The 16,652-nt window shown below is 35.3% G+C and overlaps 1 non-coding gene across 1 annotated transcript; it reads left to right on the top strand.

Annotated features, from left to right (window-relative positions):
* Positions 1-14,529: 14,529 nt before the first annotated feature.
* On the top strand, positions 14,530-14,602 carry Trnaa-agc (transfer RNA alanine (anticodon AGC)). Its single transcript has one exon. It is a non-coding gene; the product is annotated as a tRNA-Ala (tRNA).
* Positions 14,603-16,652: the final 2,050 nt, after the last annotated feature.

A 16,652-nucleotide genomic window follows, 5' to 3' on the forward strand; every position in this document is an offset into this window, starting at 1 on the left:
ATGCCTTGACATTTTATATTTAAAGACAGAGAATATACATTTAATTTTTAAATTCAAATAAAGAGTGTCGTAAGATTTTTGACCCAAACTTTTAGATTAATGAAAAAACAATATAAGCTTTGTTCTGGATTCCTATTGGTTATGGAATTGTGGGTCAAAGTTAGCTAGCTATAGTAATTTGAACTTACCGTTACCTAAGATTTTAAGATACATCATTAAAATGTTCTATGAAGAACATGAGAAACCTCCACTGTAAGCTACAATATCACTTACGATCAGAAAAATGTGATCAATTGCTCAAATTACTATTATCCTAGCACTTAAATAACACCAGCCAGTCCTTATTATAAAGACTAATAAACACATTAAATCGTTCTTTCTACCACACAGAACCCAACCCACTCAGCATAAAAACAACTATAAAATGTTCTCAACCTTTAACCTAGAATGTGTGACATCTCCTTTTAAGGTGAATGATGATGATCGATTTGTATAATATACTACATACATATTTGTACATAGCCACCACTAGATGGACGAGTGTTTGAATTGATATGACTATATGTAGGATAAAAGGGTACGCAAATGATTTTGGTTTATTTGTCCATAATGAATGTGTCATATGTTTTTTTTTTATGGTATAATCCGGTAAACGAGCAGACGGATCACGCGATGGTAAGCAATCGCCGCCGCCCATCGATTACCGGAACACCAGGGGCTTTATAATTACGTTGCCGGCCTTTTGCGGATTAGGAAATTAAAGGTTTTTGAGGAGTTGGGGATTGGGAAGGGGGGTGATTGGGCTTCCGGGAAACTCACTCACTCAACGAAACACAACGCAAGCGTTATTTCACGTCGGTTTTCTGTGTCGCAGTCGTATCAATCTGATCCAGCCGGCCCATTCGTGCTGTAGCATGGCTCTCCCACACTTAAATGTGTATGACTGTTAGTCATCATTCATCATTACTCTGGTTGGCCTGGAATGGTTTTTTTTAAAATCGCCTCGGTACGATTCTGTGGTAATCGTGGGCAAGGTTGCTGAAACTAATGTAGGTATATCAAATCAAATACATAAAAAAAGCAACTGGTCACTATTATATCTTAATTTTCTATTGTCACAATCGCAATTGTCAATAATTCTCACAGCAAGCCTTTACCAGAACGGATCAAACAATAACAATACCATCAACAAAACAAATGAAAACTTTACAACAAAATAAAATAACTGTAATAAGCAACAGACCTTGCATTTTACTGATTTCGTGCGTAAGAAATTGGTCGTACGCACGAATCGAGCAAAATGCATCATAACATCATCAAAATACAATGGATCAAAGAATTTCAATGCATCATTGCGAAAATGGGTCAACTCAAAGCAAATAAACTATCAAGTGCTCGATCAAACACTAGGGTTGTACAAATCATTCACTCTATTTGATTATTTCATTCATTTGTTTATTTTATTAAAGTGCGTATATGTGTGTGTGTGTGTGTACCTTTTTATTGTGCAAACGGTATTTTTATGCATCGCTGCATCTAATTTGATTTTGGAATTTGATAAACAAATGTTTTTATTTGTGAAGTGTATGTTTTAGTAATTGGTTACTGGGTGGGTTCCTATACATATACCTAATTGGGTACATAAGAACAGTTTGTTTAATAACTAAGGACGTCTGTTTCTCACGGCTATCTTGAGATTTTGAGAGCTGTTGACCTGCACTCATACTGAAAATATTCATTCAGTATCATAACAATATATGTACTTATAATATGTCCAATTAAACTAAGATTTAAACAAAAACAGCGTTAGCTAAGACAGCGTTATATGACAAGGTTTTTCTGAAAACAAAACAGATTTTTCTAAAATAAAATATCTGAAATATTACGTTACAAACATAAAACTGTTACAATTTTCAGATCACATTAAGAGCCCACTTTATTGAGACCCCAAACCACCAACATATACTTATAATTAAGCTTGCACTATTTCTTGGTAAACATATTTTGATAGACAGGATTTGTCAATTTGCCTCTAGTACATAATTATATACTTAAAACTACAAATAAGTAGGCAATAATATATTGCAATACCAACATCGATGTCTTACTGAATAAACCTTTCATGTAATTTACCTCATCGATTTTGTTAATCAGCCTCTAACATTATAATCGATTTAACATCTCGATATGTGGATGAAATCGATTAGCGTTACATATTACAGACAATTGACATGGCTTATCGCCGACAATCTGTTACAGTTGCCCCGGGGTAACAAGGTGAAGAAAGATGTAGACAAATGCGTTGCGTATGAATTATATTCTTAGATTTTTTTTTTTGTTCTTTTTTATGTTTTTTTTATTTATTGACTACTTTGTTACTTTAAGAGTTGCAAGAGTGATGATTGAGTACGAGTTTTAATTTTTAATATGTTCAATACATCATTTAATGCATGTGTCACTACAAGGGGTGCCAATTGAAAACCAGTGCTGGGTACTTTCTGTGCCCAGCACATACTGATGTGGCAACCCTTTCGGCTTGGGCATATTGCCACCTTGATTTTGTTATTTTAAATTTGAGAGAGTCATTCAGATGAACCAAAGGAGGCATGTAAGATTCGTAGCAATTCGTGAGGTTATATATTTTGTATGTAATGCATGATAATTTTTAGCAGTTTCTGGCATCCCACACAACACATATGACTTTAAGTTCGTGATGTTATTTTTCCTTATTTTGACCAATCAATTGTCAGTCAAGTATATATAAACATGCATGACTGACAATTGTTGATGCATACAATTTACCTATACTTCGTTTAGTCCAGAAATAGATCTGACGAAATCCAGCCTTTAAGGCAAACAAACGAATTTAGAATACTAATTTAATTAAAGTTTTTAGAACTTAAATGTAAATAAATTTATACTTACTTCTTTATATTCATGTAAAATTGGGTTTTCCTGTGTTTTTCCCCAACGTGAGAATTGAAGAATTCTCCTTATTGTATGTTAATATACGAACTTTTTTGTAAACTGAGGTACGACTGTTTAATAGCACTTGGTTGATTCATAAATCAAATGTTTAAGACTGTGTAACAACACTTGGTTGATTCAGAAAATCGAATGTTAAATCTAATAAACATCTTACTGTTAATGTTGCGTTCGAAAATAAGACTAAACACCTCAAAACAAACAAATCACCTAACTAATATTATAAATGTGAAAGTTTATTCGTTTGGATATTTGTCCATCAATCATGCTAAAACTACTAATCGGATTTTGACAAAATTTGATATACCAACAGGGTATAAAATGATTTGAGTGATATGATAGGTACTTTTCATAATATTTTCCAGTTAGTGGTGAATTGTGACTACTGAGCCTAAGGTTCCTTGAGAAACTTCCAAGACAAGCAATTTTATACTTTAAATAACAACTTGAAGTCTGTAGTAATGTCAAAGAAAAATAAATAAGACAATATTACATACTGCTAATTACTATTTCACAATTCTTAATTAAATTAATAAAGTTGATTGACCTCCTGGGTAAACTCAAAACTCAAACTATGAAATCGTCTCGTCACCTTCACATCGATTGACTTCAAGCAAACAAATACTTATTGCATTACCAAAATATTAAAAAAAAAAATATTATAAAAACGCGCATCACAAATCAAATTTCACGTTAAACAAACAAAGGGCGCAAGTCAGTGGCGTAAATAGGGTGTCCAAGCTATCAGGACACGGATCTTCGACGAAACAAACGGTACGTTTCTTAACATCCGCACCAAATTTGAGGCCACCCGAATCCGCGAATAATGGAACAATTAAACTCTTGCGCAACACTATGACAATACCGCTAGGTGCTCCACGCGTTTGACCTTTCAGGGATATTCTGACGATGCTTACTATTATGACCTACTTTTAAATTAAGCTCAAGAATTTTTGTTATTAGCGGAAGGAATTGTTGAATCTTTTATTTTATTTCGGTTAACTTTTTTATTTTTGTGCTATAGTAACTTAATAATTTTGACTGACTTTGATGGAAAATAGAATTTTTTTTTTTTTTTTTGAGGGGGGAAAGTTATCCAATTACTTCTTGGACGAGGTGAGAAAGAGTCTCAGACTCTTACTGACTAAAAACCACCCCGTTCCTACTCTTGTTTTACGAGCCGAACCCCGGTAACCCGCTAGGCAGTCCGCAGCTCCGGGTCGGGAAGTTCATACCTAGGTCAGAAATCAATTTGAAAAAAATACAATGTTTTATGACTCAAAAAACTTTACAATAATAAAACCTTAACCCTCACTAGAATAAAAATAAGAAATAAATGGACATTTTAATATTCCCAAAAATTGCAAACTTTACGACAAAATGTAAGGTTCAATGTGAACAATGTAATGTGATACGATATAAATAAGCAATAACCTAAACTTCGCATTCACACCTTTAACCTTAGCACAATGAGGTCGCAGTTATTACAAGACACACATTACGCTTGTATTTTTAATAAAATTCTCACAATAATCATCATGATAGCGCACGAGTGGTGTTTACGCTTTTATTAACAAAGTCGTTAATAATTCAAGGCTTCCTTACTTCCCACTAATAAGAGTTTTGTGGCGTCAACACATAAATACATACACAAGTATAACTTTTTGCTAATTGACTCCTTATCATGAGCCTTAGGGAGATTTTCCACCAGAGATGTGCTGTATAACTATGCTACGAAGATTTAATAACTAAACTGTGAAACTATGTTTCTACGTTTCCACCGATATTAAACTATGTTTCTGTGTGAGGAAGATGTATGTGATGTATCGATAGTAGGAAAGCCATCTTTAACACACATCCATTGCACGCATCTTTCCATATAAGAAACATAGCTTAGCTAAGTCCGTTTCCACCAGTGTTAAGCTATGTGTACCAATGAATATGATTGGTGGCCAAACGCATCCACAGCAACGTAGCATAGCACATTTCTAGTCGTAAACCACCCTACAAGATAATCAAAGGTATCGTTTTGTCTTTAAAACTGTTATGTACTTCAAAGCAGTCCATATGAACCAGTTCTCGTACGTAGATCAATATCCACACTAGCCAAGAAATGATGGCCACCCTAGTTTATTGGTTTGTCTGCTAACCCTGAGTGGCACCTGAGTAATAAGCGATGTCCGACGCATCCGACTTTTGTTCTATCACTGCATTCATTAAACTAGGTCTTGTTGAATGAGGTGGTAAGTAGATACACATATATATTTACTTACTAACAACATATGTATGTCGCAAGTACTACAAACAAAGTATGCTCAGAAAAGTAAAGAAAAATTAAATGCGGATGAGATACAACATACACATAAATTGCCAACATTAAGCAAGCGTGGTGATTAATGCTCAAACCTTCTCCGTGTGAGATGCGTCTTTGGGCAGCAGTGGCCACTTACAGACTGTTGATGTGACTCATAAATTAAGTACAATACGTATAATTAAATTAATAACTAACAACAATAACAAAACAGTTAAAGTCAAAATGTGGCGAATTCTCAACAATGAATCATAAACATAGGTTTCACAAAATAAATCTTTAAATTCACGAACGCGATTCTTAACAATAACAATTGATATCTTTGGATCTTTTCACATGAGAACTTGATTCGGATTTTTGACTCTTACATTGTAGAACTCACATGTCCCAAAGATACTTATACTTACATACGCAGTTCTGCTGTTGATAACCAAAAAAAAACATAATTCTTATATTTTCACTAAGTATTATCATTGTACCCTCTACCGTTATCATAATCAGGTATCCTTCAAAACATATCCTAACATTATACTCGTACGCACATGAAAAGTAATATAATATTATGAGTATGAAGTATCAATACGACTTTTACAAAAAAGAGAACCGCCTTCATAAACTAAAGTGTGATCCTCCATTTTAAGTTGGGTAATATACCTAAAACGCTGAAAACCGCATCAAAATCGGTTCAACCAAACTCGAGATAATCGCGCACAAACAAACATACATTCATATCAAAGCTTGTGCAAGTATACCGGAGCGTGTGTGTGACAAAATTGTACAAGTTTCCTGACTTGATTTGACAAGCCTTCAGTCCCGGTATACCGTACAGGTATACCGCTACGTGTGTGGCCACCATTAGGTACATTGGACTCATATGATAACTAGTAAAAGTCTTCTATATAAGGCACAATGGTATGTTATAAATAATAGTCGTGCTAATGTCATTTCGATAACATTCAGATACAACGCGTTAATAAGACAGATATCTGCACAACAATTTCACCTTGTACCGTATTAGACTCGTCAGCTGATAAAACAAATAAATCTATCTCACGTCCTGTTCAAACAATAGCACCATAACGCGGTTCGATTCCCGGTCAAGGCAACACGTCACTTAACTTAGAAGAAAAATGGATGATTCCGATTTGAAATATCGAAACAGTTTTGTTTCTGTTCAAGTGTTCAGTTTGGCACAATGTAATGGTATACACGGCAGATCAAGCTATACTGAACCAGTATAAGCTGACCGTTGAACGTGTGAAAAGACTATAGCAAGCGAGACCAAGATAAACTGGTTTTGTATAGCTCAGTGTGTAACCATGTGTGCAAGGATTGATTATAAGAAGTATTGTGTGTTTGACAAGAGGAGATATAATCTGGCACTTCATTAGCCTGATATATTGCAGTAGTAAGGTCTGCTTAAAAGGTAATGCTCATAACGGTTGCGGTCTGTGAACTTTGAAAGCATAGTTGGACTATTAACGCAATAGGTTCTTTCAGGCAGTGACGGGAGCGTAGGTGTAAAGGATCAGACGTAACTAAGATCTTATATTGTTCTACCTGTAACAAACAATAAATAAAGAATTTGATCCAGTTTACGATATTTATAATTAATTTGTATCACTAACAGCTTAGGATACTTACATCTAGTGTCGCTGCCGCGGGTTACCGGGGCTCAGGCTCGACAAGCAGGAGTAGGAACAGGATGGTTTTTAGTCAGTAAGGGTCTGACACTCCCTCTCGCCTTGCCCTGGCGAGAGAAGTCATTGGATGATTTTCCCACCTTAAAAAAAAGCAATAAGGGATATTGGCATGACCGGCAATTGTTTACCATTATTAGGCTTATACCATAAAAAGTCTTTCCAAACGATAGATAATCGCTGAGAAAAAATAGTATTTAGTAACCTCATTGGTTATTGACCTTTATTATTACTTAAATCTAAAATGGTATATTGGTAGCAATAGACCATGTGGGCAAGCATGATTAAATCAATGAACCACAACACACCACACATCATTATTTATTACAAACACGATCAATTTGTACAAATCCAGTAGCTCGCAGCAGTTAAAGCATTACATATAATATATCTAATTGAAGTAATAAGGTAGTGTATCGCAACTATGGCCATTTTTTGTTTCATTTCAACACGCTATGGGAACATCCTTCAGATGGGCTATTAGATTAGCCGTTCGTGTATCGTGGACTCTGCCTACCTTATTGATGCAATAGCGTGATCACTGTGGTAAGCCAGAAGTACCTTATGACAATAGGTTTGAAGATCACAGCGTGTACAGTTACACAATTTTACTTTAGTGCGGTTTTTTATTCCCAAAAGATCGCAATCATTAACTTTAAACGTCTATTTAAACTGTGTAACGTTTAAAGTGATGCTAAAATCCGCAAGATTTTACTTAATTAATCTTATACCAAAAGTTCACATCAAGCCAACCATAAAGCCATACAATAGTTCGTGGAAGTCTATTTTCAAATCGAATAAAATATTCTACATCAGTCATAGATTCTATTCTACCCACATTGTGAAAACTATTACATGTACTACAATCTGTTTTTATATAAATAAAGTTTTTATTTATTTATTTATTTACATAGATTTTTGTAGTATCAAAATAGAACATCGCAGATTACTTAGATATTAATTCGAAGCGCTTTGCTTCAAGATTCCTTGTGCAGACTGAGAGGGAAAGGATTTTTTGCCGGAGTCAGAATTTTTACTAATGGGTATATGGGTGTCTTCAAGGCGCAAGTGAATAAGTTACTTATGGGCAGACTTACTCCATCACAGGCCGCATCATCGCTTACCATCAGTTGAGATGCGGGCCAAACGCCGAAGCACCAAATCTAAAAAAACGTTCCAAAAAGAATTGGCAACGCGTAAAATGACTAGCAATGGCTCAAACAATACACTAACCGTAGAACGCGCAATACACAATCCAAGAAATATAGAACACTAAAAACAGTAACTATTCCATAATAAAAAGTACTTACACGCTTAATAACAAGTTAGTGGACAATTCCTCATACACGGCTGTTTATGTCGGACACTCATATCCAGGCACACACAACACAGCTTCCCACGATAACAATAACATTTTGCAACTTATGCGAAGTTACGTTGATAATTAATGTTTTAATACGGTACTGTTTTCAACATCTATGGGAATATCCATGGGATGAAAGTGTTACAGATGCTTATCTTCCTGTGTAGATAACGAAGCTGCTGACAGATTTATAGGGAACGGTTGAGATTACTATACTGTGTCGTAAAAATTGGGTGTGGAATGTTTGGGCTGGATTTATTAGAGATTATATGGATGGGTTCCGCAAGGTCCCGTTTTGGGTCCAAAAATGAAAACCCATTTAGATGGTATTAAGTTAGCAAATTGTTACTTTTATTTGTTTCAAGTTGACTTATATCCTATTATATATGTATTAAAAACTGCGCTGAGTACTTTTCAGAAGAAGAATACAAGAATATTGCAAGTCTAAAATTATTTAATACTTATTTCCTATTTCCGACAGTAATTTCTAAGCATTAGATACACGGCCAGGCATCACACAATTATTGTAAAAGTCCTTGCAATAACAAGGCGAAGACAAGACAAGGTTTACTAATCAAAACAAGCTCCTAATATAGCGAAAAATCCATAATGCAAAATATACACTTTAAACATACAAAATTATACGTCATTACACAATAAACGGTATTATTTCTAGGTCAGTACAGCAATCACCGTATTCCCTAATACACAAACCAATTTAAAGATTACAAATAATAGTGTTAAACTTAAAATACATACTAGAAGATTACAATAAATTGTTCTAAAAATCCATATAATTGATAATTTGTAAGTAACAGTCGCTCGGTCGGTATATAATGGAGGTTGTATCATTAAATAATTCCAAATAAACGGAGGTAAGTAATAATTTACAAAGCTGATACACGATCGTGATTGTCGATGTGCGTACACGCATTGTATTTTGACAAAGACTATGTGACATTTTGAAGACTGGGTAAATATGGTAGCTAATATACCAAGAAGCATGTTAATTGATTTTCTATTGTCTCTGGTAATCCCTCTGAGATAATTTTAATTATAATGATATTTTATAGTGATAGAAACACAGCGAATGAATACATTCTTCTACATATTATATACAACGACAGGTAAACGACAAGACAATCTTCAAGATTGATTCAGACGAAAAATATAACTAGGTTTAAAATAATGTCGCTAAAAATGCAAATTAAACGAAATCTAGACCACATCTACATAAAAACAATATCATTTTAACAAATTTATGAGTTGTGAAGTCAACCAATACCCAATTTTGGATACCAGTGAAGCAATCGATATAATTCGATTACACGTTCACAATATAAAAGAATTTCAAAAAATGAATGAAATATGTCGTGTCTCATCTATTTTTGTTAATCTGTGGAACATTTTGTAAGCGCAGTCGCACCTCTATTATTTCGCGCGGGAATCTTATTGTCAAACATTAAAAATAACGGTGTTCTAAAATGAACTTTAGTATGTTTGGAAGAATGTTGATTTTAGCTTACTTGCAATTGAATGTTTGTGTTAGTTTTGCGTACAATTGCTAAGTATTTAAAGTAAGTATGTTGACGATAAACTTTGTTTATGGTAATAGGGGATTTGATCTTGATAAACAATCTGCGCATTTGACTAGTGCAGAGATGAGCTATCGGATGCAATGCTTGGTGTCACGAGTTCAATAGGTAGATTTGTGTCAATATATTTAAAAAAGTGAGGCATGGAACATCAATACTAATGCATTTATGTTAATAAGAATCTGTCATGAGAAGATTGCACGCAGGGGACAAACATATCCCAAGCTTCTCTGTAGATAACCACAAGGGTTATCGAAACTCTGGCTCGAAGCAGTAGTGGGAACGCGGTGGTTAATTACTCAGTAAAAGACTGACACTCTCACACTCCTTCTCAATTCAGGGTATGAGAAATCAACTGATGATTTTCCCCTACACAAAGGGGGTCAATTCATATGGATATATTTATAAAATCTCTGTAAATTGCACACAAGTTCATCTTTCGAAAGCTCAAAGACAAATCTTCTCATGACATTGGTCGATGCGATTTAAGAATATTGAGCAACATCTACTTAGACATCCTGAATGACAAACTTAACAAAAACTAAAAATAAATAACGTGTGTAGGTACTTAATGCATTCTCTTATTATATTAAAAAATATATAACTTAGAACTACAATACAAAGTATTAGCAATAAAAAATACATTAGGTATAAATACAAAGTGGAGATTAAACTTAATTTTAAATAATATAAAAAGGAAAGAACAGATTCTACTTAAGATGTACTTAATAAGATTTAAATTACCATTGGAATTACGTAAATAATTTAATGATAATGAAGTTGCCTACTTTTAATAGAAAAAAATTGTTTACAAATTAACATAAAAATACTGGTACCAGCTAACACTAGATTCACTGACAGACAGACTGTCGGACAACCGAATTTGACGTTTCAAAAGTGAAGTTTGTTTAAATTGTAAATAGGTGCAATCAATATGATGATTTTATAATAAGGAATGAATCGTGCATTATTGTAATTGATGTCGTAATTAGCTAGATTATGTAACATCAGATAATGTTGGTAATTTATAGTTTTAATCCGTCATTAACACAATTTATAGATGGTAAACAAGTGCATATCACTGATTAACTGTATCAAAGAAAATTGAACATTATTATTTAGGTACGAAGGACTATTTCTGAGTTGTGTGCTCAACAGGACTAATATACATTGTTGATTTACTTTTGTTTTCAAAAATGAATAATAAGTTGGATATTGTAATTTCTGTGTTTACATCGAAGCTTGTTTGCAAATGAGATGTAACTAATAATAAATTAAGAAGATGTACATCTTATTAGACAAGGGATAGTGGCTTTTATTCAAAACAAGTAAACGTCAAAAGTCAAAGTCAAAACTCAAAAGCATTTGTTTCAACTAAACCAGTGTTAGGCACTTTTGAAACGTTAACCGATAAATACTCGTTACAAATTGTGGCTTGAAAGACACTCCATTCGTCACTCTTTTAAAAATATAATATGCTTACAATCTTACGGTAACTTTATATTATATTATTAATTATTAATGATTAATATAATTAGTTCCGTGTTAATGAATGCGTACATGTAAAATATTTACAACTTAAAACATCGAAAATGTTATCCTCATTGCAATCGTGAGGTAGGTAAGGTGCACAAACGCGGCGTCATCGCACAACCTACTGATATTTACGTGATAAACTGTTATTTTTGTTAATTTCGTATGTCTTACGATAGATATAACAAACAAATATTATTATGAAGATAAGGTGAAACGTCACGCCTTTTATACCCGAAGACCTAGGCAGATACCTAATGCCGCTATACAATGTACACCCAATTTTCACCATTTGTGTTATAAGTCCCATGTAATGAAGATAACTTCACAATAATAAGGTCGTTTTCCGACTAATGAAGATGACGAACTCAACTTTTTATTTTTTTCCAGTAACCAATTCTTGTATTTAAATTAGTTACTCATGGACATCCAACATAAAAACATAAGAATATTGAATATTATGAACTGGCATGCATCTAAGCATAACCTATTACCGAGTCATCAATCATCGTTGCATCATATTACTGCATACTCGTAATTACAAGCTTAAAGACGACTTATTAGTGTTTCTTATGAGGAAGGTCGGATTATAGCCAGAACATGCTCTTAGGGTAGCATCACAATATTGTTGCTAAGTTTATTCATAAGAGTTTTCCAAAGATGTTTTAAGGAGGGTGATAAAATTTTGATAATGATAGACGATGATAGACTTTCTTCTTTTCAATTATATTCTTCTTGACGGAGTACTCTTGGCCTTGATGAGGCAATGTTTTTATTATTAGGTCTGACTCAATCTTTTTTTTGTTGAGGGGTGAAAATCATCCAATGATTTCTACCCGTCTTGAGAGGGAGTGTCAGACTCTTACTGATTAAAAACTACCCCGTTCCACCTCCCGCTTCTCGAGTTGGAACCCCGGTAATCCCGCTAGGTATTCCAACCTCCATAGGATGGTTTTCCTAGAGTCCAAGGGGATTGTTGGCCTGTCACGTGCTGTTGATATACCTACCAAGATGACGATGATTTCTTTTTATTCAATTCGATACCACATGTTTGACACTATTATGATAAACCTCAGTGAATCACCAGCCTAATGTCAACACATAGTCACCACAATTACTCAGCTGAAATAGCCGAAATAATACAATACCTGAGTATTAGTATCCAAGCTATAAGTGCTAAATATTATCCATCAACAGACTAGCCGTCAATCTATTAGTTCATCAAATTACTTTGTTTGTATAGGCAACCGCTGGAACTATCGACTTGGAACAATTTTTGCAAAATTCGCTCAAAGATAATGTGTGTTTGGTATGTATTCTCTCTATTTTAATAGTACACTTATTACTTATGCTTTACGTTTAACTAAAACGAGCAAGAGAACGCGTTCGGCATGATTGGCCGGCTCCAATGAACTAACCAATCACAACGCCTCTTGTTAAACATAAGAAAACTCGTATTAATGCACCTGTTAGGAGTGAAGATAGCCGCCCGGAGGACACGGTGGAACACTCAGTTGCGGTCTGCCCTGCGTGGGCTGAACACCGCCGTGCCCTCAGGGAAGTGATCGGCGACGGCGACCTCTCGCGTCCGGCTTTGGTTCAGACCATGGTGCGGAGCGAGGGGGACTGGGATGCCGTCTCCTCCTTCTGCGAAGCAGTTATGCTAGCTAAGGAGGAGGCGGGACGCGTGAGGGAACGACCTTCCTCACGCCCCAGCCGACGCGAAGGACACTCCGGGCGTCGGGGATCGCGTGACGATCTCCGGCCACCGTCAGTGCGGGTCTGCGGACGGCGAGCAAGGGTAGCTCGCCGCCCGACCAGAACCAGACCCGTGCGTGCGGCGTGTTGCGTTCCGCGCGCGCCTCAAAGAGCCATCAGACCACCACAGATGGGGCCCAGTAGGGCTGATGCTTAATCCGGAGCTGCGGACTACCTAGCGGGTTTACCGGGGCTCCGGGTCGACAAGCAGAAGTAGGAACTGGGTGGTTTTTAGTCAGTAAGTCTGACACTCCCTCTCGCTTTGCCCTGGCGAGAGAAGTCATTGGATGACAACCCCCTGTTAAAAAACTCGTAAAAAAAAAAAAAAGGAGTGAAGATAAGTATGGTCTACTAATGTACACAAGATTTTTACACAAAATACTGGTAACATCATACTTTATAATTTTCTAAAGAAAAAAATAAACTTCTCACCAGTTACGTATATTTTAAAATCTAAAAACGAATTACTTATTTCTAATTGGTTACTTACCAATTTACTTTAGAAGTTTCCATATCAGCAAAATATTGGTTAAGTTCACACATTTCTAAGCCACACTGAAAATATGAAACATTCATTTACAAATTAATATTGACACGTATAACCTGCGCGGGCGCTGACGTCGCTAATTACTGTCGTATTATTGGGTACAATATGCCAAGATCATGGACCTTGCCGGCGGGTTACAGGTTAACTGGGTTGTTGAATGTCCCCAATAGAAGATACATCCGGTTGATGGCTTTTTTTTTGAGGGAGGAAAATCATCCAATGACTTCTCCCGCCTTGAGTGAGGCGAGAGGGAGTGTCAGACTCTTACTGACTAAAAATCACCCCGTTCTTTCTCCTGCTTTGAGCTAGCCCCGGTAACCTGTTACGTTGTCTGCAGCTCCGGTTTGGAATCCGCTTGAGGGCTTGAGGTGAAGATTGGGGGCTGAAATGTTTATAGTGTAGGGGGCAAATGAACAGTTATTGTCACCTAATCATCCGCAAACCAAATTTACATTAAAGTGGAATATATATATTTTTTGGATTTGTTTCTATCTCATATTTTTTATTGTGTTAAAGTCAAACGGATAAACCCCAATACAGAATAATTTGTTTTTCTTCCCAAAGAGTGTTGTATGAGGAAAATTCTTATAAAATATATAGTACTTAAGTACATATTTTTGCTATCCAATTGCTATTGGATGATTTTAACCTTCAGATGTGTCGATCAAATATATCTATTAGTGTTATTCTAGAGGTTTACATCTTAAATCATTATTAATTTCGCAATTGATTACCACGGGGGCGTAGCTCAGATGGTAGAGCGCTCGCTTAGCATGCGAGAGGTACCGGGATCGATACCCGGCGCCTCCAATATCAGAAAATATTTTTTTAAACTACATTATTATGAGTGGGTAGAAGACGTCTCATCTTTCACGCAGACAGAGATTGCCCGGATTTTATTAGTTTACCAATTTTTATTAGTTTTTGCGTTTTTATGTATAAAAACTTCTACTGGCTGAAGACAGTAATTAATGAGATGAACGTACCGAATCAATCAATAATAAAACGACTACACATCTACCTGCGGTTGAAGTACCAGGTGCGCCGTATTTGGCAACCCTAACTACATACACTTTATCAGGGGAATGCATCCCTTCATCTCTTGGGGAACAAAACACGCATACATTTTGAAAAATATTTGATCCTTTTATTCATAGTTAGTTTTAATTATTGTTACAAACACAGAACAGTTTACAAATAAAGACAGGAACAGGTTATAAAAGACTAAATTGGAATAAAACAGAAAAACAAATGAATGATATTTTTATGGTAAAATCCGGTAAACGTGCAGTCGGATCACCTGATAGTAAGCAATCCCATTTACACACACCCAGAAACACCAAAGGCGTAACAAGTGCGTTGTCGGCCTTTTGCGGGTTGGGCATTTAAGGGTTGTTGGGGAATCGGGGATTAGGAACATTGAGAAGGAGGGTAATTGGGCCTCCGGTAACCTCACTCACACACTTTCACATCGGTTTATGAGTTAACAATTAAGGGTTAATGAAATGTGGTATTCTCCTTACAAAGTAATTGTTTCGTCTATGTATTTTAATGGAATTTCAACGAATCGGTAAAAACAGACTTAGAATTAAAGAAAGAAACGTAATTTTATAAAACTGCTGTATATAACTATAAAACAGCGTAGTTTACATAGAACCTGTAATATTATTTCTTCACGGACAATTTCCTTGAAGAATCTCATTATAATGGCATTAAGCCCAAAACTGATTTGTTTGAGGCTAGCCAAGTAATTGTACTTGGTGCTGTATGTAACAATGTACTAGTGCTTAAGTCTTTATTCTTTTTTGTTATAAAATTGGTTTAACCTAACAATATTTCACGCAGGAACTACGAATTTAAAGTCAAAGTCAACGTCAACATTATTTATTTCAAAAAGAACAGGAAGGTAGTTTTGAACGGCAAAGCAATTAAAGTCTGTCTGTCGGTCAATACTCTAGTGAAACCATTTGCTCGTTCTAAAGTGTAGTTTATATGTTCTTTCCATCTTCCTGTAATTTATTTCAACGTTAAAACACACCACAGCCAATGTTAAGATGTTTTAACAATATTTTTCTCAAGCAATCACCAGCATATGAAACTACCCCAAAATATCAAATGTCATTAATACATCTTCTACTGTATTACTAAGACAGTAAGGTTAAAATTCTATTAAAGGCTTTAGTAACTTGATGAGCTGGCGTCCCTACATCAAAAACTACCCCATAGCTCGATAGATGGCGTTGATTAATTCCACCATTTTCCTGAATCGCGCTATGGTTTCGTTCACGCCGGAATACTTAAGGGGCGACGAGAGCGTCACTTATCAAGACTTATCGTAACTTAAAGACTGAATTCAAAACTACACCTACTTGTCTATAAGGGTATTGTCATGGTCGTAAGGTGTCTCTCGTTTCGAAGTATGCCTTTAGATTTACGTAACCGGAGACAGTAGTTGGAGTTTTCTCAGTTAAACATTTTTTGGGATGAGACCTAACTGTGGGTGCTACTTTCATGCAGTTAGTCTCATAAGAAACTCTATAAATATATTATTTGAACAGGTTTTCAGATCAACAATAAATAATTTTTTCAATTTTCAATACTCTTGAATCGTATCAAACTAAAAGCTTGAATTAATTCACTTACGTATATTATCAGCGCCATCTGTTATTCTCCAGAGTAACTAACATTTCTTTAAGGAAATTATTTTGTTAATACCCTCTGCTGCTTCTTTAGAAAAAAGTAACAACATTTAAATCGTTGTCTCCATAATCAATAAATTGTCTTAGATTTGATTGGTTAACGACTAATATTACTTAATGCTATTAAGAGGAGCCTGCAGTTTTAAAAATAAAGCCAATCA

This window comes from Spodoptera frugiperda, chromosome 31, assembly GCF_023101765.2.
Source record: "Spodoptera frugiperda isolate SF20-4 chromosome 31, AGI-APGP_CSIRO_Sfru_2.0, whole genome shotgun sequence".
Lineage (NCBI taxonomy): Eukaryota > Metazoa > Arthropoda > Insecta > Lepidoptera > Noctuidae > Spodoptera > Spodoptera frugiperda.